The sequence below is a fragment of the Hippocampus comes genome, unplaced genomic scaffold (assembly GCF_001891065.2).
Source record: "Hippocampus comes isolate QL1 unplaced genomic scaffold, H_comes_QL1_v1.1 scaffold315, whole genome shotgun sequence".
Lineage (NCBI taxonomy): Eukaryota > Metazoa > Chordata > Actinopteri > Syngnathiformes > Syngnathidae > Hippocampus > Hippocampus comes.
Genome location: NW_017805539.1, coordinates 1,916,852 through 1,943,377, shown reverse-complemented (window position 1 = coordinate 1,943,377; position 26,526 = coordinate 1,916,852). Strand labels below are relative to the sequence as shown.

The 26,526-nt window shown below is 41.9% G+C and overlaps 1 long non-coding RNA gene across 1 annotated transcript in view; it reads left to right on the top strand.

Annotated features, from left to right (window-relative positions):
- LOC109520996 (uncharacterized) overlaps nt 1–26,468 on the top strand; it is a 58,226-nt gene extending 31,758 nt beyond the window's left edge. The window contains exon 3 of the long non-coding RNA XR_002169267.1: nt 26,325–26,468. This is a non-coding gene — a long non-coding RNA (uncharacterized LOC109520996). The remainder of the gene's footprint in view (nt 1–26,324) is intronic.
- Nucleotides 26,469–26,526: the final 58 nt, after the last annotated feature.

Below are 26,526 nucleotides of genomic sequence, written 5' to 3'. Positions count from 1 at the left end.
AATAATTTTCCTACCCTGTAACCGAACAAACTACAACAGGTGACTTGACTTGATTTCAAAACTCGTAATCCATTAATTTGTTGTGTACAAATAATCAATAAAATGAGACGATTAAACATTTGGGTGGTTTCACTTTCAGAGCGGCCCTCTGAGGGAAGACGTAAACTCCAAAGTGGCCCGCGACAAAAATACGTTTGATACCCCTGCTCGAAAAGATTAATCCAAAATAATTATCAATAAATATGATCATGAATTGCTTATTAATCGATTCATTGTTGCACCTCTAGCAAAGATGTTAATATGTAACAAAACATGTCCGTCTTAGCTTGCATTGTATTTGCATCCTGCGCCATACCCTAAAACCGCCAAAATCGAGTGTCGGGAACCATTTGATGGTACCAGCCCAGCATCTCCCGTAAACAACTCCGATGTCGTTAATTCCCAAGCCTGTCGGCGTGAGGATGTTAATTTGTCGGCAAGGAGGCTGGAAAACATCTGTGGCAGCCAATAATAACCGCAAAAAAATGACCAAAAAACAGCAGTCAATGGAGGGAATGTGCGCGTGAATGAGCTTTTTTTCCCTGACAAGCAGCTCATTGCTTTTCCCATCATGCATCTGATCGGTCATTGAGAAACACAAATAAGTCAAGTCGACCATCTGCTTGTTAGCGGTAAATATAAAAGTGGCTGTTTGGAAATAAACAATAAAACGAGTGTGACAGGCCGGAGAGCACCTGAACGGAAAATGCAATATTTGATGTCGTTTAAAGCAGATTTCTGTCAACTCCGTAACAAAGCTTGTCTTTAATTTATTACATACACACACGAGCACAATACTCGTGTTGTCCTCATTTTCGAAATCAATAATCAGCCCAGCATGCTTCATTAGCAATGACCAATCACAGGCGTGCTGGGGGAATCTCATCTTACAACAGGAGCCTTTGCGAAGACATAAACCATCTGCTACTTGTACGAGAGGGGGGGTAAAATCAAATTAATCCCGTCTTATCATGCATTCCGATTTTAAAGCAATTAAAGATGTTCTCCTTCCCGTCTAATCGCAGATGCCGTGGTGAGGCAAAAAAAAAAAAAAACTCGGCAAGTGAACTTTGCAAGGCTTGGAAAGTTTACAAGTCCTCGCACACTCCAGCGAGCCGTTAGCGCGCAACAAAGGCGACGCTGGCAGCCGCCGCGCATTTTCTTATTAAGTATTTCATCACCGCGCGAAACCCTGAGATTTCCCTCAATAGGGGGCTCAAACTCACAAAAATCATTGCCAAATCATTTTCAGCCTAATGTTGTCTTTTTTAATATAAGAAATAAGCCGCTGCCAAATAAGTGCTTTTAAAAATGAAAGAAGAGGAATTAAAAAAAAAAAATGCATTCACACCATGGTGAAATTACCTTAATTAAGCTCGGGGAGTGGTGACCTCCCACAATGCTAATTTCACATTGAAATGTGATGTTTTGGTAACCTCAGAGGACACATAACATATACGCTACACGAAGCTACGGTTGGCCTCCTCCAAAAAACAATTTGTATCATGTGCACCGATAAAAAAAAAAAAAAGAAGAAGAAAACAAAAATACAACAATCTATCCTGAAGTCCTGCACACTTAGGACTGACTATTGAACTCCCGTTTGTGTCCCTGGAGGTACAATCTATCCGTTGTACTATATACTACAAAGTGGGATTTAGTTTGTGTCCACCAAGGTACAACAATCGACCCTGAGTTTTGGTTTGTGTCCTCTGGGGTGCAACAATCCACCCTATTGTCCTCTACACGTGGGCCTCCAAAAGGGGGATGTCCTTCAACGTACAACAACCCACCATGATATCCTGTAAGCTTAGCGTTGGTTGTTCGAATCCAAATCCGGTAGTCTAGTATTCGGTTACCTCATTGTGCAACAAGCTAATCCGGTGTGTTGCGTGTTTCGGGCTGACTATTGGACTCGCGAGTGGGAGTATGTCTCTGTCCCGAGAGGTACAACAATCTACCTGTTGTACTGAATGCTCTTGGCTCCAAAAGTGGCATTTGTTTCGTGCCCACCGAGGTACAACAATCTACCCTGATAGGATCTAGTAACCGAGTGTGTGTAGTTGAGTGCAGACCTTCCCCAAGAAAAAAACAAAAACTTAATTTGGCACCAGAATCCCACAATCTGAATTAAAAAATGGTTTCAATTTGTTTTTGGGTGAAACTCAAAGTTCAAAACAAAATTCATTGAACTCAGTTCACAACTTTGAAGAAAAAAAAATGCTAGTTGAGAGTAAACAAAAGCAAATCCCGAACCGCCGGCCTACGCATATATATAATGACCTTGTACATAAACTCTTCTCTCTTTGACCACAATTTTGAGGCATTCACATCAACAAAAAGAAGTTTGAATAGTTTTCAGTTTGCTGTGTTTATTGTAATTATCAGTGTTGTATTACTAGTTATGCTCTCCCTTCCCAGCTCAATTTTCATGTGCACTCATTTGTGGTCCCCCGTGAAATTCACGAGGTACCCCTTGCGCCCCCCCCCCCCACTCCCTCCCCCACAAACGCCCCTCAATACTGGCGACCCAAGCCAAGAGCGCAATGAGCTTATTGTTACGCTCCGACTGCTGCTCTCCATTTCAGAGCTATCAACAGCTGTCGATCGCAGAGATGTCCTGGACCCTGTCCATCAATCAGGGGGCTCGTCATGGAGGGAGTGGGGGGAGGAGGGTAGAACAAATACCAGGTGCAGCAAAACAATCACGGCTCCACTTCCCAATAAAAGTTAAGTCAGAAGTGCAGTCGTGTGTGAAGTTGCTGAGAACTAACAGGTGAAATAAGGTGGAAAAAATCTTTTAAGTGATGCTTACCGCCAAGATCCGATATATTTATTCTTACTTGTATTTATTTTCCAAACGTTGATAACTTATTTATTGCCACTCCTAGTTGAAGTTTAGTGTAACTCAAAGAGTATACACACCTAGTGTGTGCAACTAAATTTAGTAATTTTGCCTTTTGAAACTGCACTAGCTTAATGCTAACACATAATGGGAAATGCCACAGACGAGCTAATAAAACTACATTGATATTGTGGTGGTTATAAAGCTTTATATTACTGATAATTGAGCACAAATGGTGCAGTCACTAATACGTACACACAGAACCTATATTGTATGGGTTTTGGTGGATATGAAGTTTGTCAGTAGTGATTTACAGCATATCTTTTACAAGCTACTAGATGAAAGCAATATCATCAATACATGTCAACGACCCAGCAATTAAATCGCCACTGCCTCAGATTTGCGCAAGAATTAGATTGTTGTTGTTTTGCTACGTGCGGCATCATACGCTTCATGCTAACCTGCTAGCTTGCTAACCACAGGCCGCCGCCGGTAAGCCCACAGCAGATCTGACCGACATGTTGGCAGTAAATAAATCATCCGTCCTCCTTGTCCTGTCCCCCTACTCGCCCTCACACACCACCTTTATCTACTGCTGTGACATTAACAGTTAAACAACAATCTGATGCAAAGAGACACTGGATGCAAGCGTGAAATATTGAAAGGGCAAAATCATCCCTATGGTTCTGAATGTATTAATGTGGATATGCCCAGTTCATTGTGGGGACTACGAGAGGCACTCTTGCCTTTTTGAAAGCGGTTAAAAATGACATGACTGTCAGTTTGTTTGGTTTTTTTTGTGGAGAGTAAATTGACGACTCACCTTCCTCATCCCTTCATTTACGGCATCTCCACATTATATTGTTTTACTCTGTTCATTAAAAAAGAAGACAAATGGTTGATGTGGCACTTAAATAAATCAAGATTTCTGTGTCACTGCCCCATGTGGGTTAAAGTGGCAGTTGATTGAACTTTGAAGGTTTATGAATACTGTAACATCTTACGCTGTGGCATTAAACTGCATGTTAGCATGAAGGTAGCTGAAATGATATGGTGTGCTTGAACATTTTGGTATTTATATGGACAAAGTTGAAATCTCTTTGGCTGTACGCTCCGTTTGTATGTGTTGCTGCAGTGCGTGTGTTAAAGTAGCAGTTGATTGAAGGTTCGTATCGTAGCATCGATGCTAATGGCGATGTGGCGAAAGGGTGGTTAGGACAGTCACCTCACAGTTTTGAGGTCTGCGGTTCCTGGGTGGATTTTGTCCGGGTCCTCCAGTGTCCTCCTACTTTCCAAAAACATGAACATTAGGTTAATTTAATACGCTAAAATTCAGGTGGATTGGTAGATGGGTCTTTTTGGGTGATGAATTTCGTGTTCAGCTATCTGACGTTTTTTTTTGACAAACTTATTTGGTATGCTTGAACGTTTTGGTTTTTAAATATAACAGTGTTTCATATTTTGTTGTAAGGTCAGTATGTGATGCTATTCCACGTGTGTTAAAGGAACAGTTGTTTAAAGGTTCATAATTACCATAACATGGATACTAATTTGCATTCGCCCTTCCGTGGCATTAAATGTTGGTATTCAACTAACAGACTGCCATTCAACAACATTGTATGGTTTATTATATTTTTGATATACGGGTGCACTGTATGTCATATTGCAAATGTGGTCCAGAAAAGACAACGAAAAAAATCACATTGAGATTTCTGTCCAAATATCAAAAATGGAGTGCTTGCTGAAATGGAGTCTGAAGTGACGATGACATTCATGCCCTATGATGAGTGACCACAACACGATGAATACATTATGCTCTCTCTCACACACACACACACACACACACACACACACACACACACACACACACACACACACACACAGATGTTCCCCTCAAGGCCCATCAATTCCTGTGTGTGGCACCATCCTGCCATGAAACTCCAAACAAATGTGGGACTCTGGGCCGGGACATTAGAAAGAGGAGTCGCCAAACAACGCCCCCCCCCCCCCAACACACACACATCATCAGTGCAGTTGCGCGGGGCGTGGGGGGGGGCGCCCTGCATACACCCGGGGTCATCTGTATTCTGCCCGTGTTATGGCAATATTGATATTTTGGAAGCGAGAGGCAGGAGTTTTCCGCAGAGAACTCGTAATAACCGGGATTCGTCTTGTCGCATCAGCGTCAGGTTCTCCTGCCATGGCAGTTTATCAGAGGCGAGGTGTGAACTTTGGGCAGAGATATTCATTTTTACAATTAAAAAAATAGGGAGGAGTGGGGGGGGGGTCATCTTTTCATTAAGTCAATTTTGAACTTTCCTAAAAAGAAGTTTGGGCGGAATCACCTTAATGCAATTTATTAGAGGCATGCAATCAACTTTTAGTAAAGCTCAAAAAAAATTCTGCATGTTGCGTTTCCTAAAAAGATGGCAAATGGACATAGTTGAACTTATTATTATCGATTTATTAAATATTGGGCTGTATGGATGTCATCTTCATCTGTCAATTTACTCTGTTCGAAGCGAAATGAGTCAAGTTGTAGCAAATTACTGATGCGTGCTTCCTGAAAAAAAGAAAAGATTTAGGGTGATATCGATTATTAAATATAGCACGATACGTAAATTGTCTGTCTGTGCAATTCATCAGAGACGAGGCCACCTCCTGCAAAGCTAAAAGAAAAATGTTCAAATAGCTACAATCATTCACGTTGCACTTTGCTCAAAAGAAAAGATTTACGTTGTTGAATATTATTGAATATTTAGAGGTGCTTGATAGGTGTCATTTTCGTCTCTCAATGTAGTTCATTACAGGCAAGGCGAGTCACTTTTTGCATAGTTAAATTATTGATGTTGGACTTTCCCTAAAAAGAAAAGATCTCAACTGCCATAAATGATTAGTAGTATTGTAGTATCAGCATTTGGTTAATTTGTCAATGCAGTTTATTAGAGGTGCGCGGTGAACTTTTGGCAAAAATTCCTGAGCTGTAATTCACCTTGCAACAAACAGCATCCATCTGCATCATTTTCCGAACTGCACTCGAGTTGAGATTCAAATCTATAACGAGGCACAAATGTTTTTCTTGTCCATTATTGAAGTCGTCGGTGCGCACGCCACAGCCGCGATGATGGAAAAATGCAAATGAGGATGGGTAATATGGTAATTTTTTTTTTTTTTTTTTTTTTTTTTTTTACACTCAGGTTATATACCTTGCAAATAAAAGCTTTCTTTACTCAGCCATATGTTGTTCTTTGTTGCGAGGGGAAGCAGGGGGAGGGGGGGGGCGAAAGGTTGTTTGGTAAGTTGGGGGTGCGATGGCTTCTTGTCACTTATGTTTCTGATTAGTGGCGTGATTTATGCCACCATCGCTCAAAATTTGCCACAGCAAATGCGAAAATGAATTGTGACTGGGCCAGATGCAAGCAATAAAAGCAGATTCCCGTCGTAATCTGGGGTACTTATCTTATAGGGAGCTAATATAACGCACACTCCGATGTGGCAAAGTCTCTGCTTATTTTATGTAAAAAATGCTCCACCGTAAACGATGGGGAATAAATTGTGTTTTATGCGGGGGCGGGGGGGGGGATGCACTTGATGAATTTGGAACCATTTGGGAGGCCGATTTATCGACAAGACAAACCTGGTGCATATCACAGAAATTAATTACTTCAGACGTGATCTTATCCTCCCATAATTCACCTTACAACGAAAACAAAACAAGCAAAAAAAAAATCACCTATTCATTACTACAATCGATGTGGCACTTTCTTAAAAAGAAGAGATTTCAGCTCTATTATTCTGCTGTTATTGAATATCGGGTTTGATCAGTCTCAGGTTCAGAGGTGAGGATTCAACATTTCGAGAGGATTAAAGAGCACAAATGATCGATGTTGCACTTTCTTCAAAAGAAAACTGTCAGGTTTCAGAACGAACCGAATAATGTTCTGGATCCCAAAATGCAAACACAGACAAAATGCGAATAACAAAAATGTTTATTTTTAAAACCGACAATGTCCCAACAGAAAACGCTGGATACAAAGAGCCAGGGGAAAATGAGGAAACGGCAAATGGCGCAAGGTGACACTGAGAAGACAAACGAAACGACAAGAGTCCAATTTCCACGAAAAACAAGAGCAAGATCAAAGTGACTAAATAATGCCAACACTACGACACAAACGACTGCGAACGAGATCGAGAGGTCTAGAAAACAACACTTGAGCATAAACAGCAAACAAGGTCAATAAGCCAACGAAGAGCGACAGAACTCGGACTCCTTCAATACAAGGCATAATTAATAATGATGGCCAGGAACAGGTGGGCCGGCTGGAGGGAAACGCCCTTCATCCTAGCTGTAGCTGAAACAAAAACAAACACAGAGATGACAAACATTTGAAAAATGATGTTGTACAACGATGTTTCGTCTGCTAAATGCAATTTATGGAGGCGGGGCAAGTCAGCTTTGCGAAACGATAAAAGAAGGCAAATTATTCATGTTGCGCTTTGCTAAAAAGAAAACATTTCACCTGTTATGTTCATTAAATCTTTTTATACAAGTGTCATTTTAGTCTGAGGTGAGGCGAGTCAACTTTCAGCACAGATTTATGTTCACTGATGTTGCACTTTCTCAAAAAGAAGACAGTCTATCAATGTTGCAATTTAATCCAAAAAAAAAACCTCTTCAAAATGTCATAATTTGTTGGGCAACTTTCATGCAAAATAATACAGGACAAATAAGATTACACTTTCCAAAAAATAAGTTGTTGAATTTTATTCTCCGATGTCAGTAAAAATGTATTACAGGTGATACGAGGCACCTTTTAAAAGTACTGATGTTGCGCTTTAAATATTTGGTTACATTGGTTCTGGGTTCCTCCATGCATTGCAGTTTATTCACAGAGAAGTGTCAACTTTTGAGAAAGCGGATTCTTGTTGTAATCTGGAGTCTGTGTTATACACAGCTAATATAACCCACGCACAGTGCTTTTTTTTTTTTAATTGAAAAGGCGATGGGGAATAAATTGTGTGTTTTTAGTCCGCGCTTGATGAATTAGGAACATTTTGGGAGGCCGACTTATCTACAAGACAAACCTGGTGGAGATCACGGGGATTAATTGCTTCGGAGGTGTGCGACGCAGTTTCCCCTCCTGTCCCCCCGCCCTCCCGTCCTGTCGCCTAAACAATGATTAATCGCCCTTTAAGCATCCTCATGAGGCTGCCGACCCGCCGCTTGCCAAACCCGGGCCGGGGCCTTTTCCACCCCAATCCGATGGGGGCGGACGGGCAGGTGGGCTGCCAGGTAGCAACCCAGGCAACCTGTCTTCGTTCGTTATCAGATTAGGGAAAGTGTCTGGGAGCAGACGCACAGGAGCAATGCTGTTGTTTCTCACTGATCCCCGACTGCCCCGACAACATGCATCCCATCCCTCCCTGATCGTCCCCCTCCTCTTTCTCCTCCTCCTCCTCCTCCCCACCCGGCTCAGCTGCCGCTTACGACAAACCCCATCATCCCTTTCCAGCCACATGGTTGCCTGCCAGCATCGGACTGCATCACACGGTGCCAATTTGTGTGTGGGCAACTTTTTACTCCTTTACAAACATTAAAAAAAGAAAACTTTTTGGTGATTTTTTTTCAAAAACAAATTAATGATTAACCTCGAACCTGCTTTATCAAAGTTTATTTTTGAAATGGGCTGCAAAGGCCCACACAAACGTCATGCAGCAAAGGGTTCACTCTGACACCCCAACACAACTTTGAAAGTGGTGCGTTTGGAGAAGCAGAGCGTGCGCGGAGCGTATTTCCGAAAACACTGGAGACAGCAGCCAGAGGTCTGCTACCATTTTCCGGTGAAATATAAAATAGCTCTTTTTTTCTTTTAACATTAATTAAATTAATTAAATTAAAATTAATTAAAAGGCTGCGGGCCAGTTGAAATTTGGGTTGGTTGGGTGTTGCAACACAGTGACCTTTTTTTTTTTTTTAACACCGGCACTTTTCACAGTGCTCCTCCAGCCCTTTTTTTGGACCATGTCAAATGTTATTTTTAGGCTGCTAAAAATGTACATGAGACAACGTTAGGCCCCCCGGAGTTCGACGTTTGATGGCTAAATGAGCAATAAGAGTCATCAGGAGATGGAGTTCAATATTGTGAAAAGGAGATTTTCCCTTGGGAGCAGGTGATCAATAATTGAAGCCTGACGAGGACACGGGCGACACGCTAGCTGTGGTCAGCAGGCGAAAGGAGGTCACCTTGTCAATATTTTAGTCCATCTCAATGCAGGAAATATCAACTGAAAAACTCGGGCTGCTCCCTAGTTGTTTTGCTCATATCTTTAACGACATAACACCTCTGACAGGGTCTTACGTCAGGCGAAGTGTACAAATGTACGTAGCGGCAAGCGACAACTTACCAATATTGCGCCTTCTCATGGACATTAGTGCTCCTTTTTTCCCAAGAGAACTATTTTAACAAACCACCGCTTTACTTTGACATTAATTGTAGAAAATAATTACCATAACAGGTGCTCTTCAAACACGATGGGGGTGGGGGGCAGATTTAAAAGGCATGAAGAAGCTGAGAAACGGAGTCAAAACACATTGGAAAATAAACTCCGAACAGAGTGCCTCTGCTTCTTCATGCAAAGGCTTTACTTTGTTTTAATAAACCAATTACTTACAACCGAGTAATGCGATGATTCCTACGTATGGTTTATTGTATTTCGATATTACTGTAGCGCTATTATTTTCGGTACGTAGTACCTACATAGCTGCCTTACCATCTACCCAGCTTTTTAGCTACCTTGCTAGCTACCGAGCTAGTTAGCTAGAAAGCTAGCTACCCACCTAGCTAACTACATCTATCAAGCTAGCCTGCTAGCTAGCTATAGGCCTCTCTTCATCCATCCATTATGAATGACAGCAGGGTGGTGAACTCTGGGTTAGCAAAGCTTTCACAGCCATTTCAACGTGTGCTTCTTTTACATCGCATGTATTAAAAAAAGGAAAAAAGAAAAATCAAACGCATTCCTCCCTTCGAACCTGCGACGGCATGGACCATAAAAGAAGTAAATGAAGGCGTAAATCAGGCGGCATATTGTAAAATGTACTGGTGTCTTCCCGCGAGCCGTAATGAAGCAGTCATTATGATTATTTTATAGGACGCAAGTTTTTAAAAAACTACAAGAATGCATTACTCTGCATAATGAACAGATGTTGCAGGCAACAAGCACATACATTATGCATAAAAAATGATTTCAATTTTGATTGTAGATGCTGATTTATTGAGACAAGTCTTGCTTACCAGCGTAATGGATTTAGGATGTGCTTTTGTTGTGTTATTTCCATAATTAATAACAGGCGGGCGGCGCATTATATATGCTTTGTATTCATAAAGATGAGAGGGCTGGAATTATGGCAGATAAAACGCAACTTTCCAAAACACAACCAAATTAATTATACATAAAACTTGAAGCCTTTCCCAGGCAAAGCAAGAAGAATGAGTCTACTCCGCACCACCTTTCATGTCGTCAATCTCACTCGTCTCTGCTGTCAGTGTGCTGTTCCTAATATTGTGACAGGCCTAATTGATGGAAATGGAGAAAATGCTCGCGGTGAATCGGTGGCTGCTCCACACCGGCAGAATTAACATTGTGGCCTGTTGTCAGAATGTGACATCTCGACGTTTTTCCACTTCCTAACAGTTTCAAACTTAGCAATTGTTCGTGGTGAAACGAGGGCCGCTCGACTTGTGTTATTAACATTGTAGCGTTCAGTTGTGCCACAACATTCAGCATAGTCAACAGCAAGAAGAGGCAGAGAAGGTCCCCAACTAGGCTCCAATAGTAGTTGGTGTTACCACAGAGCAGAGATAATATATTCCTGTGAGTATTTTTGTGTGCTCGGTTTGTTTGTGTTGCTGCTGTGTGTTGCTGAAGGTTAATAATTACCACCGCATCTATGCTGATTTCCAGTAGCCATCTATGTCGTTTCACGTTGTGTGTTCGCATGAAGCTACCCGGCTTTTGTTAGATGAGTGATTCACATTCGACGAAATATCTTTCGGTGGTATATTTTCGTGTTTAAGTTTACGTCAATATATGTGTCAGTTTTGATTGAGTTTAAACTTCTTCTGGGAGTGACAAACAATGTGAGGCAGTCGCATTTTGCCTCTTATTTGCAGAACCGTGTGAACGAGAGTCTTTTCCTGTCTTCGTGATGTTATACAGTAGTCTCATTTCTTTACGGACAAAAAGTGAGCAAAGATACCAAAGCAAACAAATTTCTGTTTTCATTTTTTTTTTCCATGTTGAAGTGTCTTTAATAGGGTTAGATGTGTTTGAAAGAGAAAAAAACAACATCCCTGTCAGTTCTGCTTCATATAAAAGGGGATTGGCTACAGTTTCACTCATGACGAGAGTCACTAAGCTTCTGTTGCGATGATTCCTACTGTTGTGACAAGCCCTAATTGGTATTAATGGACCAAAAAAATAAATAAAAATGTTCCTTGCGTCTTTTTGCACTCTGGCCTGGCCGGCGTGTCACAGAACTCTCCCGGCAAACCTCATCCAAGGCCCGCTTGACTTGTCTCCCTGCTCATGGCAGAATTAATGATTTGAAGACACGTCGTCGGTTAATAATTGATTCCCGCCCCGGGGATGGTTAGGAGCTGAGTAAAAAGACTAATAAATCATTTGTGCCGCTGCCAGTTGTCACTTTGGATTATTTCTGGCGTTGTGATAAACTGCCGCACCTGCCAGCTGCCGCCATCGCCGCTCTTTCTCCTGGAAGTGACAACTGAAGCCAAAGTCCGAATGCTGGACTTAAGCCGGGGTAAAAATTACTCACGCTTGGCTTAATTTTTTTTTTCTTTTTCATAAGAGGACATATGCGCAGTTTCTGACCAAGTCCGGATATTTCGTCGTCTATCTCGAGTCTTTTAGACATACGTGACCCCTCTTCAGCTGGGTTTTGATCCGCCGGAGTCGAGTATCTCTCACCCGAACCCAAGATAAGGAGCTAAGGTTACGGCTATAATTTTAAGAATAGACAAAAGTTAGGACAAGAGAGAGAAGCTTATGACTGTGATAAATGGAAAGAGATCAAAGGTTTTGGACTGGGAACGTAGAAATGGAGAGAAAGGGAAGGAAGAGGACACGAGGGTAAAAGATTCGATGAAATGCAGGCTTAAATCTCAAATATAAATAAATATTCTACAAAGTTTTGCTTCAGGTTTTGCCGGACAAAATGCATCAAGTTCCCCAAAAGTTGGGTTGCGGATACAAAAATGAAAAACACATTGTGCACGAGTCATTAATTCATTATTCATGAGGCTGATCAAATATTTAAAAACAGCCCCAAGTGGACACATAAAGTATTTTTAAGCCATTTAAAATGAAGAAGTAGTCTGTGAGAGGTGACTAAATATTTAGACTGATAGCTACGACGCATCAATTAATGATGCTTCCTTTTTTTGTCTCCACGGAAACCAGCGACTGATGACTTTGACGGCTTGACAAAAAGACCACATCGTCGCTGTCAATGCGTCTGTCACTTTAAGAGGATATCAAGCGCCATTGACAGCATTCCTAATCCCAAACTTCATTCCGATCTCCCAAATTCTTGTGCAGTTCAAAGTTAATGACCATCATTTTTATTCTTCATTCATTTAGTGTGCAATAATCTAATTGTAACATGTATTCGTTACATATTTTGATGCATTTTTATGCTTTAGAAAACATTTATGTCTGAATTTTTTGTTGGGGGGGGGGGCGTTGGTGCTTGGAACGGATTTGAGCATGGAAAACGCGTCTGTACTGATTAAATTTTCGAGTAAAGAAATTTCTTCCAGAACCTATTACTTTCGTAAGTAGAGGTATATATATGTGGTCATCATTTCACACACCAGAGTATAAGTCGCACCTCCGGCCAAACTAGGAGGAAAGGGATGGGATGTACGAGTCTAGTCCGGAATATACGTTACTTCATTCCCAGTCCTAACCTCGTACCCATAGCAATAGTGGATCAATTTCACAAAATTGCTCAGTTGTTTGATGATCGATGATGTCGGGATGCCTGACTTCATGTGAACACGCACGCCACTCAAAGCAGAAATCCGCTTAGCGACGTCTTATTTGATTATAGCCTCACTGCTGTTTTCTTCCGTCGCTTTTATTTTCCGACGTGTGGTGACGTTTTTGTGGTGAGCGTGGCAAACTTGTCCCACCGTTGCTTTCGCCTCTTCGCTGCATGAACAATGTGCGCTTGAAAGAAAGTGCCTTTAAAATGTAAATAACAGCCGGGGTGTGCCACTCGGGCAGGAAATCAATTTGCCTGCCGCTTATACAAATGGAAACAGTGTTTACCCGCGCCATTGCGATGCATCGTTCATGCCCCCACTATATTGCAGGTTTTCGAAGCTTTTTTTTTTTTTTAATAACAATCTGCAGGCAAACTGGAATTTAGTCATGGTCTACAATACTCTCCCATTTCTTGACAGCGAGCGCTACATCAAGATCGGGTTTTCAGGAATACTTGAAGAAAGTGCATTTAAATGTGTTATATGTGTGCGTGATTGGGGTCAAACTATCCCAAACTCGTTTGAATATGGTCTCTCTATATCGCAGATTTTCACCTATAGCGGGTTTGTTCCGGCAAACTGTGAACATAATCTCTGCATCAAAGGAGGCTGGATGGTTTACCATTAAAAAAAAAAAAAAAAAAAAGCCTGGCGTGGGTTTATTGACACTCGAATTCAAATCGTCCGACATCTCCTTAGCACTTCAGGACTACCAAACGGCAAGTCGGGGAACTAAAGGGGAGCTGTCATGTCGCATCGAGAGGGAAGAGGTGTGTGAATATAGATAACACTCCCGAGGCAGCTGTGACAAAGATAATTGTCGTTTAGAGTCCCCAGGAAGCCAATCATGTTCCCGGGATGAGCGTTAAGGTGTCGCATTCCGGATGTCACCGCCTTATCTGTTTCTATAACAAGCACTGGACAACACGTAGCCTTTTGTTACTCACAGGACAACGATGGAAGACTAAAAGCGAGTAGACAGAGATGAAAGGATGTATAGTTGCAGTGCCGTGAAAAAGTGCACTCAGGATTACAAGGTTAAGACCGGGAACGTAGGACTACAGAGAGATGCTTGGACTTGGGATTGTTGGACTAAGGATGGAAGGTTCGGACTACGAACATTGAGTCAGATATATAGATTAGGAATGTTGGACTAAGCCAGGGGTCGGCAATCCAAAATGTTGAGCCATATTGGACCAAAAAAAAACCCCCAAAACAAAAAAAAAACGAAAATGTCTGGAGCCGCAAAAAATTAAACGCCTTATATAAGCCTTACAATGAAGGCAACACATGCTGTATGTATCTATATTAGCCGACGATCAAAATAATTAAGATGCCTACAAATACACAATGAGCCTTCATGATTATAAGGTTTTTTTTTCCCCTGCAGTGCATCCTGTAGCGCAGGGGTGCCCAACTGTTTTTGACCAAAGATCTACTTTTCGATCAACCAACCTCCCGCGATCGATCCGTTAGCGCACATGAGCGTATACGCACGCACTTACACACGGATGCCATCATGATTTTTTTTTTTTTTTTTTTTAAACAGCCACCTGCCAGGCACCCACCCTGCTAAGAAGAGAAAATGTGTCACAGGTTATGATGCGAATGTTAAAATGTTGAAATTGAATATTTATTCTACACATTTTTACAGCATTGGAAAACGTTAAGAATGTTTGTGTCATGTTTGTCCTCTTACAGAAACCATATAAAACAAAACATATATTTGTCCTCCATCTTTTTCCATTTTCAAACATTTTTCAAAACGCTGCAGGGAGCCACGAGGGCGGCGCTAAAGAGCCACATGCGGTTCTGGAGCCGCAGGTTGCCGATCCCCGGACGACAGGTATAAACCAAATCTAATAACATTCCTTTATGTGCCTAATATTGGACTTAGGTCATGTAACCACGGTATTAGAAACCCGATACAGTCCAGTTTACCCTCTTCCAGCAAACTTCAATAATAAATAATATGAATCAAAAGTGAACATGATCGAATTCATCATCCAAGCATTGTTTTGTAATCTCATTAGTCCGAGCGTGTTTCTGATGAAGCGACTGCATACAGTGCAGTTGCATGCTGTATATTTATGGAGACATGATAGATGGAGTAGATGTAATCCTAAATGAGCCATTTCATCGCGACATGTGTCACATGACAGCATGTGGAAATTATTTTGAATGCACGTGTGTGCGTTTACGCATGCAGTGATCCATCTAACATTAATTTCCACTTGTCAAATAACGCGTACGACTTCAGCGCAAAGCTATTTCTCACTCGATATCACGTACACGTAATAGGAATACACTATATTTATTTATTTATTTTGTGTATTTTAATTTTTCCTAGGCTGCCTGCCTGCAAAGATTTCATCGCATTCTTTATGGTGGACGTCATTATTTATGTATTTGATTATTTGGTAAATTATTTATCTATTGAATTATTAATTCCTCTTCATGACTTTGGCCCCCCCCGCCCCATTCCATTATTCATGATTTAATTTGAGATTATTGCATCAAGACGCTGCCTTGTTGCAGACGAGGATATTAAATCTATGTCTCCGGCACGTCTTGTTTTTCCTTCGTCGTCTTTGTGTTGTCAAAGCTAAAGACGCAGAAAAATAAAACGCAACATACTGCTGTAATGCACACAGACATACCGCACACTCAAGCGCAGACGCTCGTACATGATAGCACGTTCACAGAGACAGCAGTGTGTTTTAGAAAATGAGTCAAACAAAATGCAGAAGGGCCTCAAGAGGAGTGACCTGATCAGTTGAAGTTCTCTACCAAACTAAATATAAAATGGAGACAATAACACACGGGGTGTTTCAAAGAACCACACAACTCTGCCTACAAGTCTGCGATTTCAATGCTAACACGTAATGGCAAAATGGAATTGCAGGTGTCCGAAATTGCAAGAAGCAATCCGTGTAACATCGTTGTGAAGTAATTGTACATGCAGTGACGCTGTAGCATGGCTTCAAACTTGAAGGTGAATCGCACTGGGGGTCAACAACACAGACGGAGAGGTGCGGCAAAGTTTCAGTTATTATTTATGAAGGTGTGCGCACCGGAGCGTGATGTCAACACACACACACAGTAAAGTACCCCAGCCCAAAAAGGTGACGCAATAGCTGATCAACTTCAGTTGAAAAAAAATTGGTTTGAAGGCTGTCTCTAGGTTCTAAACTATGGTTCGGGTTTCAATTCAGTGTGTTAGGGCAGGGCTGTCAAACTCATTTTTGTCGCGAGCCACATTGTCGTTAAGGTTTCCCTTGGAGGGACGTTATGACTGTGTATTTTGTCAAACCAAATGTTTAATCACCTCCACATATTCCATACACACGGAACAACATATTGATGGATAACTTGTTTTGAAATCAGAATGGCTTGTTCAAACATTGTTGTTCAAATATTGTTGTTACGGATTAGATATGACAATTTGAAATGATGGTTCAGATTTTAGCAAGCATCGTGAAAGTTGACATGTTTGATTTGCTTTCACGGGCCACATAAAATGATGTGGCGGGCCAGATCTGGCCCCCGGACCTTGACTTTGACACCTGCACCGAGCATTAGGGTTTTGGAGCAGTGTTATTGTTACAATCTTCCTAGGTTAGGGTTTCAAATTAAAGTTCTCAGGCTGGGCTAAATTTCACAGTTTTATCTGCACACTTGCACACTTAGCAGTTGAAACCAGTTAAGGCGATTGACTCACAGATTGTCACATGGGCAAAACAGAACCACCCTCTTGCGTTGGGGTGGGCAAGACCGTATCGGACTTGGAACCATTTTGGAAAGATTAGACGTTTTTCTGTATCTGGCAAAAAAAGAGCTCCATGGCCGTGTTTTGACCTTTCTGGCATCCGTTAAATAGTTCAGCTGTGAATATGCAGTTACTGTTAGTATAATATTGTAAGCATTAAATATAAAAGGGTCGTATTGTCTTACTATTGAGGACAAAGCGTTATTGGTTATTCATCCAAGGGCCATGACATGGACATTAAGGCTATCAAATACGTTTTTTTTTTTTTTTTTATATCTGCATCAAGACATTGTAGAAGACTTCCACTTTCCATCCCTTTCGTGCCATCTGCCTATCAGTGACGGCCTATCAAGAAACAATCAACAGGACCATCTGCGGTCTGCTATCCAGTTCCCGTCTTCCCTCCAAAGCAAATAATGACAAACGGGAAAAGGCAGGGTGACTAAGTCAGCTGTGACTCGTCCGCCATCCAACTGCAGAAGCTCCATCAAACACAGACACAGTGGCGGTGGTGGCGGGGGAAGGAAAAAAAAATACTGTTTGACTGGTGTCATAATGGCAGCTTTAATCTGGATTTACACAGATTAGGCAAAGTGAGTGGATCAGGACGCCTGCTGATTAGCGTCACAATTTAACTCTGTGATCAGGAGGCTTGTACAAGTTCAAAACTTTGTGTTTGGTGTGTGCGAGCCAGCAAGGACGCAAAGATGAATGAAAAGGAACGAAGCGAGTAGCCATCGGCGCGCTCTCATGCCGCTCGACATTATTGCAGTGCTGGAAAATACTTTCGTAGTTTTTTTTTAGTGTTAGTAGAAATATGTGATGCTTTTTGAGGGTCACTGTGACGTTTAAAAGGCTAATCCAAGACAGAGTTTGAGTTTCAAGCCGTGTTTCGGGCTTTCGGTTAGGGTAACGTTAAGTAACTGTAACATGCATTTGTTCCATATTTTGATGTATTTGTTCCATATTTTGATGCATTTTTATGCTTTAGAAAACATTTCTGTCTGAATTTTGCGGGGCTTGGAACGGATTAGGCCATTTACATGGAAAACGCGTCTCTACTCACATTTTCGAGTTAAGACATTTGTTCCAGAGCCAATTAATTGCGTAAATAGAGGTGCCACTTTATTAGAATACAGTGTTTCGACTTGTTGGGGTGCATCATACGTGCTAAGAAAGTTTTTGACCTTGCCTTTAAAAAAAAGGAGCATTCACGAACAAATCACCGCAATGGCCATTTGGCTTCTTTTCATTAGCCACCGGTTGCGTGGCAAGAAAGCCCGCATGAGGGTCCGAAGGTGGGACCAGCGCCCAAGATAAAAACGGCGCGAAAATGTGGCGGATGACAGAGGAGGAAGCGGAGGAAGATGAGGAGGATGAGGCCGTAATGAAGCCAGCTGGTGGGCGTCCAGACAGGCAGCGGAGGATTGATGGAGGCGGCGACCCACGAGGGGAGGACGAGCAGGATGTATGGCGGCCAGGCGGCTGTATTGTATCAGGATCCTCCAGGAGGTGCTTCTCCTTCCAGGGAGCGTGCGGGCCTCCGGGCCCTGCCAAGCGCCGCGTCTGCTAATCGGCCAGCAATTACTAAACTAATAGACCTTCGCGCGCGCCGCGCTGTGCCTCGCCGCGGCGCCATCAGGGGAAGAGGACACAAAAGCTTCCGCTTTTCAGCCTGCATGAAGGTAGCCCAAGCCCAACAAATAAACCCTGGCGTGAGAGCCCAAATCAAGCTTCAAAAAGCATAATTGGAAATCTTGAAACCCTAATTTAAAGCCTAAATCAAAAAATTGAAACCCGAATTTGATACCCCAACTCAAACCGGAAACCCAAAGGCAAGCTGGAAACGCCAATTTGAAAGCCGAAACCAAGTGTGAAACCGTAACTCAAGATTGTAACCTTGACCCAAGCTCAAAACCCTCATTTGAAACCTTAATTCAAGCCTGAATCCCTATCGCACGCTTGTATCCGGAATTTGAATGTAGCTCAAGATTGCAACCCCAACAAAAGCTTGAAACCCTCATTTGAAATCATAACTCACGATAGAAACCATTTTGGAGCCCTAATTTGGATTCCTAACTCAAGTTTGTCGCACACACCCTGAATTGAAAGCCTAACCCAAGCTTTAAAACCCTAATTTGAAAACCGAACCCATGGCTCCAGACCCCATACTAGTTCGTGACTAATTTTCCTACTTGAAGTCATTGTTATGCTCATTGTTGTCGAGTCATGTTAGCTGTTCTAAGGAGGTTCTATATAGAATATATGATGTGGTTTTTTTTTTGTTATTGGAGCCCTTGAATGGGAAGTTTTCATTTTGGTCTTGGGTTGGTGGCATGCTAGCGAGGGAGACCCTAAAATGGCGAAATACCTTCCGTTCGTTTGAGACAGATCTATCTATCGACACACATAGACACATCCGGTAGAGGTCCCTCTTAGCCAATGGGATGCCACGATGATGCTCGGGTGTAGCCAATGGCAGAGCAGCTATCAGTATGTTGCGTTTAGGAAACTCGGAGCTGCGAGGAACAGGCCAGACTGTATTTTTACCGTTTGTATCTTGAAATTTCTTTTGGAACAAGAGGTAATATTTTCCTGTTGAGGCGTTTTGTAACTTGAAAATTTCGTATGAAGAAACGTTCGTAAGTAGAGCTACCACAGTACTGGCAAAATTAACTTGATGTAAATGCTCGGTGGACCAGATAAAAGAATAGAGGAAAAATACTTTGGTTACCCCTGCACGCTTTTAGTGCTGGTGGGACTAAACATGGTGTGAAAGCTTCTCAGCTAAATCTCCAAATAAATTTTAGTGGCAGTCAAGCGTCCCACCGTCGGAACATTTGAGATGAGTTTTTTTGGTTCACATCATTGTTCATCATGTGCTAAGTTCGAAAACAAATCATTTTTTGGGGTGCGTTCTCTCCTTCCATTTGCACAATGGGCCAGAAGCAATCGGATCTAAACGACATTTAAACCAAACAGAATGAGAACATAACGATCTGCCCGCCTCGGTGGTTGTTGGCTACAATTGAAGTGAAGATGTGTGACGACCACGTTTCTACAAAACGCCATCGACTCTTGTTGGGGAACCCGTGGAGACTCGAGGGCGAAGGTCCGGGGTCAGGGAGGGTCCAGATGACATCAAACGTGCTGATAGTGTGTGTGTGTGTGTGTGTGTGTGTGTGTGTTATCAGTCTGCAACACAAAGTGAGTGAAGCATCCCTGACTTGATAAAAGCACATCTCTCTTTTTGTTCACCTCAAATGCAGTCCCGTTAACATTTGGCCAAACGGGAGGTCGCCAATTGACTGATGCTCAACTAAAACCCGACCAACCCTCCACCCCCAAAAAAAGACTCATGGTGATGCACTTGAAATAAAGCTCATTTTCGTTTTGGGATTTAAAAAACAAAAAAAAAGGAATTATGCAACCGTGAAACATACAGTTTAATGGAATTTACAGATTAATGCATGCATGTCTATCAGATTTTTTTTTTGAATGGATTATTATTTTATTTATTTTTTTTAGTCATTAAAAAATTAAATTACAACCATTCATAACTATACTGGCTCGAGGTTTGAAAAGATGCTTTCAATATTTCCAATAGGGAAAAACTAAACGGGACAGCGACTTGTTGTATCATCATGACAGGTGACGCAGTCGTAGAAGAATCATCTTTCTGTCTCTCGCCAACATGAAAAGCGGTGACACTGCCTGCTTCTCTCTTTGGAGTGCTAACATCTCTATTTGTGCTCCCGGGGGAGTCCCAGTTGTCGGCGGGCGCACCCCGTCCCCTCTCCCTCCTTCCAAAGAAATTCACCTTGTTTGTTTTGTGTCAATCCACTCAAATCTTGCAATGTTGTTGTGCCACCAGCTTCCCAGGGGGAAACGACAGGTTTTATTTCTACTTTTAATGCCAAGAAAGGCATTAGCTGTTGAAAAATACAGTACGCTATTTGGGCAAAAGTATTCTCTCCATTTTTTTTTGTATGTGACACTCAGTGGATAAGGTCAGGGCATTAAATTAAGTTATCTGAATTTGAGTGTGAATGGTATATTTGTCTATATGAGCCATGAGTTTGGCAGGTGACCAGTCCAGGAGGTAGGCCGACGTTGCTCCTCTCTGTGATTGAGCCATTGATTAAAATCCATGTCCCAATATTTTTGCCCCGATAAATAAATTAAATCACATTCTTTTTCAGCAGCCATTCCATCCTTGCCTGCTACAAATTATGTCTCCACATAACTAAACTGCATTTAAAAAAATCCTAATTCCAAATAATAAGTGCAAAATCAAAATCAGATGACAGGAAACCTGAAATGGGATCCCCCCCCCACCCCCCCAGGAAGTTATCTGAAAAATAAATACTCAAGGATGAAAAACTCCTTTCTGTGGATCTATTCTTGGTAGATAATCCTCCCATATTTTGTGGTGCCAAGGTACACATTTCATTTTTTTTCCCCTCTTCAATTTACAATTTGTGCTCCCCAGCCAACAAGGTCTTCTCTGAAGGGAGGGTCTTTTTTTTTCTACTCCTGACGGACATGCGTAACAAATAAAAATACCCTCTATTCATAAAGCACTTTACATTTAGTGAACAAATCTCCAAGTACACAATACAGCCAACAATAAACAGCAATACGATCAAACAATAGAAAAGAGAGGGGAAAAGAAAAATCAATCAAATCCAGTCAGTTGATAAAAATCAACCAAAGAGAGGTTTTCATCCATTTTTATTTTTTTTTTTTTTTAAGAACATCCGCTATCTGTGGAGTCCTGAGGTGGTCAGGTGGGTTGAGGAGTTGGATCAGGTCGGTGGGGGCTACGCCGTGCGGTCATTGAGTGTGAAAAGCCAATGCTCAGTGCACAGGATGGGGGGGGTGGGGGTCATGCTCCGTTTATGGACTCTCAATCAGTGTCACGTTGCTATGGGAGCGATATTATTAACCCTTTCACGGCGCCTGTAACCCGATAACATGATCCGCTGTCCACTGTAGTACCCGCTGTACCTGAAAGGGTTTAAAATGTATTTTATGGTGATTCGTCACTTCAAACCCGGTAAGAGTTTGGACAAGGTTGTCTTTAAAGGTCTCTTGGAAATGACCAAGATTTCGGCTTAAAAACAAAAACAAAATTAAAAAAATTGGTTCTGGAAGCCCAAGTTCTCAAACATGATGCTCGGGGGCCATTTGTGGCCCGAAAGATGATTTTTTGTGGTCCCGTACTTGACACCAAAGTTGGTTAGTGCAGCCTTGATGTTTTTATTGAGTTTGTATTTATTTTAATTACTTTTATCTTCCATAATGTAGTGGCGTTTGTTGTGCGCTATTCTGCAGGAGCATGTTTTCACTACTCTTGTCAAAAAGTAATTTTTAAAAAACCGGCTTTGTCTCTCAGCCGAGTTTGCATTGAGCACCCTACGATTGACCAACATGGCTCCACAATATCGACGTTAAAGTCTGCCGACTTCCTGTGTCTTCCTTCTCAGGCTCTAATAATAAGACATTGTGGAGCCTCAAAGCAGGTGCACCGACGCCCACTTTCCCCTCCGCTCACCCCACAGATGTTTCCCTTGAAAGGCGGCAGCGCGCCTCCTCCACCTCAAGTGTGTCGACCTCGCCGGCAGCCATTCAAGTGTTGTCTTTTCTTCCCTTTGACAAACCTGCGAGGTGAAATGACAGGAGAGCGGCGAGCAGGTAGAACGCCTCTTAAACACCTCTGATAGGCGTTTGTGGAGCGGCGGCGACAACAAGAGGATAATGCCATACCAGAGTAGTGGCGGTGCAAAGAAGTAGCAGAATGATTGAATAAGGCTAATTAAAGTGGTTATTCATCAAGCCAGCACCTGTGCCAGGGAAGCCTTTTTTTTTTCGTCTTTAAATATATTTTTTTTTTTGCTCCTCCACCGTTGCGTTTAACTCCTCGTCAATGCCAATCAGCGATTAATGAGTCGACAGCGAGCTGGTGGCACAAACTTTTTCACGCCGTCTCGTTCGCTTGCTTTCTCCGGACGTTTCCGTACAGCATTAAGGCTCATTGTGTGGAAAGCCACTCCTCGTCGTTCTACACTGTGAGTCATCTGCGCAAGCTCAGAGGTCTTCCCGAACTTTTTTAAACCACGCTTTCCCCCCCTTCAACATCTCCACCTCACAGTTTTGGAATTCCTGGTCTCCGTGATATGTTTCCAAATTTTTTTAAGCTGCACAAGCGCTTTCAACAAAGATGGCCCCACCAGCTCTCAAAGTCTATTTTACAAGCCCATAGAGCACTGGTGTCCAACTCAAGGTCCGGGGGCCAGATCCGGCCCACCACATTATTTAATGTCTCCCCCGCCCCCGAAAGAAAATCACGTGTGTCAACTTGCACGATCCTTGCTAAGAAATGTACCAAAATGTCAAATTGTCATGAGTAATAAATGACGTTGAGATTTTGCAGTAATTTTGTTTTCCATAAAAGTAATAATGCGATAATGCAAAACGTTTTTGTGTCATAACGGCCCTCCGAGGGAAGACTCAAAAGTAGCCTGCGACAAAAATAAATTTGACACCCCTGCCATAGAGGCAGACAATCATATAATTCACAAGGGCAATGAAAATGTAGAAAGAAAAAAATCAGGCTGGACTTACCCTACGGATCTCGATGCGCAAGCACAGTTTAGTGCTTGACAAGGTTGCTGTAGTTAACAAAAACACCAGTGTTAAAAAGAAGCATTTTTGTTGATGAAATAAATACAAAGGAGACTTCTTTTTGAAAACGCATCTCGAAACTGCATTTTACATTTATATTAAAACTGTATTTATATGAATGAAGGAGAAAGCAACATTGGATGTGATTGGATTCACTTATGGTGACTTTTTATCTTGCACTTGACAAAAAAATACCCCGAAAAAACTAAAACTAATCCTAAAGCTAATAAAAACGATGCATAATAAAATGCTAACAAACACGTTCTAAAACCTACTCAAAGGTAACTGAAGTTTTAAAAAAAAAAAAAAAGTCAAAATGAAATTAAAACTTACTCATGAAAAATCCACAATTATAACTCTGGTAGTTGCCATACTTAACACCCACATTTCCTATGTGACAAATTGCAACCAACAAACCTCAGGTCAGTAGTTTAGCGTCTGTCTTAGATGATCAAAGCATCCATTTGCTTTTCTCGAAGTGTCTACTTCACTGCCATTCGAAGAGCAGAGTCAGTAGAAGAGTAATGTTGCTGCCTAGAAACGCAGACAGCTTGCCCGTCACAGCAAAGTGGGGTCGCATCCCGAAGGGTGTCCATGGCGAAGCGTTCCTCGAACAAAAATAATCTCGGCGGGAGCAGCAGTAGCGGCATCTATATGTTCTCCCATATATCAAAACACATTTAAGTCAATCTGCAATTAGCATGTGGAGGAGCCAGCCCGTAATTATCGTGGACTGGAACGTCATGTGACGGGAAATAATGGTCGCTTACGGATAATAACCTGCTTGTTTTCATTTGGTGAGCAATAAACTTATAAATAGCAAACTGGAACATTCACTTTGCACTTGTTTGCTTGGGGGCAAACCGAGTAAGTTGTGTTGGTTTTCTGGAGAACTTTAATCGGGTTCTTGCTTTGACAAGCACTACTTTCAAAATTTCAGCGTCCACTTGAACACATGACAGGTCAATTTAATTGAACTTTTAAAGTTGACAATTTTGTGACTTTTTTGTTTTATTTATTTATTTTTTTTTAATCGCATGTTCACACGTTACAAATAAGACAAAGATACTGACATTCAATCGTAAAAAAACTGTGAAATGCTCTGCCTGTAATTCATATGTTTATTAATGGACAAAAGAATAAGTTATTTTATTCATTCTCTAGTTTTAAATTTATCGGCTCGTGACTCAGTGATCGAAGTTTTGGCATTGGTAAAAAAAAAAAAAAAATCCATATCGGTCCCAACAAGGATGATATCAGCAGTTTTGGACAACAGTGCAAATGCATCTTCTAATGTCTGAAAATTGAGCACTTTGTGTGGAACTGACATTTTTGTAGTGGTCTAGTTTATCTATCATTACGCAGCACCCGCAAAAGGTCTCTAGCTTTGTTACAGACATGCGATAAAAATATTGTATTTACTTTGTTTGGTGTCATGTTGTGGAATAGTTTTATTCAAATTAAAAATCAAGAGACTATTTGGATACAGTTTTTTTTTTTTTTTTGATTCATTGCTGATATATTGGATGTACTCGGTATCGACAGATACTTGGTCGCCCCCCCCAAAAAAACAAAAAACCTGGAGAACAGCGTCAATTTACGGGGTGCGCATTTCTCCAGTCAAAGGCGATCCAATGCGTATCTCGATACATGGCGTGCGATACGATTCAAGGACGATTCGGTTCGATTCAACGTGCTTGTCTTTTGAATCAAAACCCGTTTTCCGATTCCAATCGTTTTGTGTTACACCTCGAAGCAAAATAGGGAAAAGCCAGTCCTCTAATGGAATTCATTCACATACACACTTGCGTCATCCCGAGTGAAAAATGCTTTTTCCCCCCCAATTATGTCAATTTACCGCCATGTTTTTTTTTTTCTCCCACCACCATATTTTCCATATTTACTCACCCGCCCGCCACCGCAATAAAACATCAGGAAAGGCGCTGAAATGTTTGTTTGTTTGTTTTTTTTTAATTTAAGCCTTGAGCTTTTATTTGAGAAAGAATACCTTCTGTTGACGGGATTTGCCGGCATTTCCTTCTCAATCCATCTGTTTTTTTTTTTTTTTTTTTTAAGGTGATGGCGGGAGGCGGCTGTGGGGAAGGGGCGGGTGGTGGACGTGGTGGTGGGGGAGGGCGCAAAAGAGAAGAAGAGGATGTTTTTGCGTGGTGTCATTGTGCTTGATGCAATGTAGGTCAGCATTCTGCGCGGCGCCAGATAAGACACCAGGAACAAGTGTTGAGCGCACTTACAAGCACATATCTGTCCACGGAGAAAGTGACAGATCTACAAGAGCCCTCTCTCTCTCTTTCTCTGTCTCTGTCTCTCTCGCTCACTCTCTGTCTCTTTTTCTTGTCCATCCTTTTTTTGTTTTTGGCCCGCTAAGTGTTTCCTTTCCCGTCGTCATTAGCATTTTTGCAAAAAAGGGGGCCAGATTTGGGCCTATCTGCTGCCGCGTCGGGCCTGGCCCGGCTCGTTATCTGCGCACTACAGAGGTGCAGCTGTTGAGCAAAATGGATTTGCTGATTTTTAAAGGGAGATGAGGGTTGGAGGGGGGTCAAAAAGGGTGGTAGGGGGGAGGGGTAGAATCAGGTATTCGCAGAAACCTAAACGGCCGTTTTGTGTGCTAGCGTTTCCGAACGTTTATTTTAAAAAGAGGATATGTCCTTTTTTTTTTTGATCTTTTTAACAGTTTAAACTATTCCCAGGTGTCTTTATAAAATCTCTCTGACATTCAACATCTACAAAGGATTAAGAAAAAAAAATCACAACCCCCCCAATTTTTTTTTTTTATTATTATTTCCAGGTAATATTTGGGGCTCTGTCGTTCTCAAATGGTGAATTATTGTATTATTAAAGCCACTTTTCCATCGTGGGCCCCTTGAAAGTTTGCCTCCCTTCATCCACTTTCCAGGCTACCAAGGCTTCGTCTCGTCAACCAGCCGACTGTCCGACGTTGGTTCCAGGTGGATTTGGGCTGCTGCTGCTGCTGCTGCTGCTGCTGCTGTTTGACGTAACTACTGGCAAGTGCATCTCTTTTGTTTAACACACACACACACACACACACACACACACACACACACACACACACACACACACACACACAGTTACAGCAA